This window comes from Cryptomeria japonica, chromosome 6, assembly GCF_030272615.1.
Source record: "Cryptomeria japonica chromosome 6, Sugi_1.0, whole genome shotgun sequence".
Taxonomy (NCBI): Eukaryota; Viridiplantae; Streptophyta; class Pinopsida; order Cupressales; family Cupressaceae; genus Cryptomeria; species Cryptomeria japonica.
The window spans coordinates 128,006,415-128,009,484 of NC_081410.1; positions in this window are offsets into that span (position 1 = coordinate 128,006,415).

Sequence of the window (3,070 nt, forward strand, 5' to 3'; positions counted from 1 at the left end):
TAGTGGTGTTTGAAAACACTTGGTAAATACAACCACATCTCGTCGATGTTGCTACATGTTCTCTTGCATCATCAATCATGCTCTAGCAACATCGACGAGATGTGGTTATGAGACGATTTCAAATACCTTGCAATTACTACTCCAACATCACGACATGTGAAATAATATATTTGATGTAGCACATTCTTACAATATCCTTATCATATGTAGATCGTTATTCCTACTATGATACAACTTTGGATAACACATTGCATTTACTACAAGGAATACTATAAACAAACTCTTCCTACAAGGAATATATGTAGGTGAATATCACTAAAGTCCCAGAATTCTTCTAGTTGATATATGACATAGAAAAAGTTATCATATTCGATCCAAGCAATTAGCCTGATGTTGTAGAATCGGATGAGTCCATCTTATCCCTACACCATGTGAAATTTGTAATAATTGCAAAAAAAATTTATCAAAGAATCTAATTGCATTTGTACTTAAGTATCGATTTTCTCCTTCTTGCAGTTCCTACTTTCAACCACCTCATTTATAAAATGATATTGCACATCAATATGTTTGGTTCTATCATGGTAAACAACATTCTTATCAAAATAAATTGCACTTCATGAATCACGCTTCACCATTGTTTGACTCTTAAAAACATATTGCTACTCAATCTCTTCATCTATGCAACCTCCTTAGAAGCATGTGTTGTAGCTATTTATTTTACTTCAAGATTTGATAGGCTGATTATATGCTACCTCTTGCTCATCCAAATTTTTAGAAGTCTTCCAATTTTTTGAAATTTTTAATCCTTAGGATTTTAGAGGTTGTATCATGTAACATTTATTTGAAACCTAAAACCCTTGTTGTCATAGTCACTTTGTGGTATAAGTATGAATTTTATTTTTAATTGATGACTTGATGGATTGGTATGAATCTCTCAAGTTATATCTTAACGCCTCATGTATCATCACTTTACCAACATCTTTTTCCAAAACTATCGATCATGGTCTTTTCCTCAATATAATATTGTTTCCTATGGTGTGTCCCTTTGACATAGTGTTGGGCCCCACTTTCTCTCTCATGTTTAAGTCTTATTATGTCACATTTAACCACAACCATTATGCTTTACATTTCTTATCTTTTAGTGCATCCACTAGTGTGCATTGTTGTACCATGTGCTATAAAAGAATATTGAGTTTTTTTTAGTAAAAATATATAATAGTTCTCTAAGCACCTATTTTGCTAGCATTGTCTAATTTGTTGGAGGTAACATTTTTTTAGTTGTAGAAGAGATGTTGTATCTTATGTGCCAACTAGCTACTTCTTATTGCATCACCTTTACTCTACATATTGTGACTTTAAAGTTGGGCCCTCTTTCTACAACCACTATAGGTATTTTTATATCGAAGAGTTTTTATTGGTGTGAGTTGGAGTTCACAAGCAATGATTTTTTATTTATTTGCATAAAAAATAATGCACAATAGTTTTTCTCTCTATTAAGGTGATCAATTGTTGAATTCTCATTGTAATGATTCCACTCTTCACATTGCAAGTTTGTTCATATGTTCCATATTGTAACCAAGATGGATGCTAAGAAAATTGAATCAAATATGAATGTGTAGCATTGTAAATTGTACACCTTTATTAGTGTGTCCAATTTTACACTCTCCTAGCACCTATTTTAGTATTTCCCTTTCCTCTATGTATTATAGAACTTCTTTAGGCATTTATTAACAATTTAATTAAACCTAAATCCTTTTTAATCAATTCACTTTCCATAAATTGGTTCCTTGATCTTAGGTGTGCCCCTTTTTATTATTTCATCCTGATTTAGTCTTAATCTTACCCCAATTTCAACTGTCAAAGCATATTTCGTATATCTATGCATTATGGTTTGAGCGACTGAGATGGAATCAAGATCAAACCCCTATTATCTTGCATTCCTAGAAAGTAAGAAAAATCTTGTCAAGACTAGGGCACCCTACCCTCTTGGTCTCGCACTTTTTTTTCTCAAATTTCAAGAGGATAAATTGGTGGTCTTGTCTAATTCAAATCTCGCTTCATGTGAAAATATATCAAATCTAAGTAGGCCTAAAGGTGATTTCAACTATGAAACCCTTATATAAGGCAGCATCTACATGCATCTCATCATTAGGCTAATATTCCAACTCGAGAGCAACACTTGAAAAGCAAATCTGATTCAAGGAGTTACAAACTACATCAAGGCATCTTCCATTTATGTTTCATCTATGAAAATTCATTATGGATTTTATGTGATTTATTATGTTATTGCATCAACACATGAAGGACTTATCCTAAGAGTATTTCATCACCTATTGAAGTTATAATTATCTACATTCAAGCATTTCAATTTTAGATCTACCCTTGCCCTCAAGAGGCAAGATTTTCCAATTCAATTCAAGTTCAATTTCTATTTCAATTAGGGTTAATTCAAAACCCAAGGTTTAACTTAGGAAAACCCCTATCCACAACACCCTTTATTTCCTCTCGTGTGCAACTATAGGTACCTAGTGGAGCTAGGAAGATTAGAAAGGGACCAGGACTTAAAAGTGAAGCACCCAGCTAAATTTCATCAAAAAATGCTTGGACCAGGATGCTTGAGGCACCTTGATCCTAGAATAGGGTGTTCAAGGCACCATAGTCCTCCCAAAATAGGTCCAAATTTGAATGGGAGTGTTCACATTGTCTCAGAGGCCTAATTTCAGTCTTGTATTAAAAAATTCAATTGTTTGGACAATGATATCCTTTGAGCACCATAATTACATCAATTTTAACTCAATTATTAGGAAAAGGTGAAATTTTCGATTTCCTTTCCATTCCCATACATGCCCTGAAGTTTCTATTTCAGTATTAGGTAGCATAATTAGTCTAAGTTGCTAGTTCATGCATGTGACTTCCTACCCTAGTTTGACATTTAATTTACATCCTTTCAATTGAATTTTCAACTCAAACAAAAGAAATAGAATCCAATTAATATCCACTCCTCTTTCTAATAAAATTGAGGTTGGATCTATTGAGTTTACTTTCCTTTTAATGTGATGCATGTGAAAGT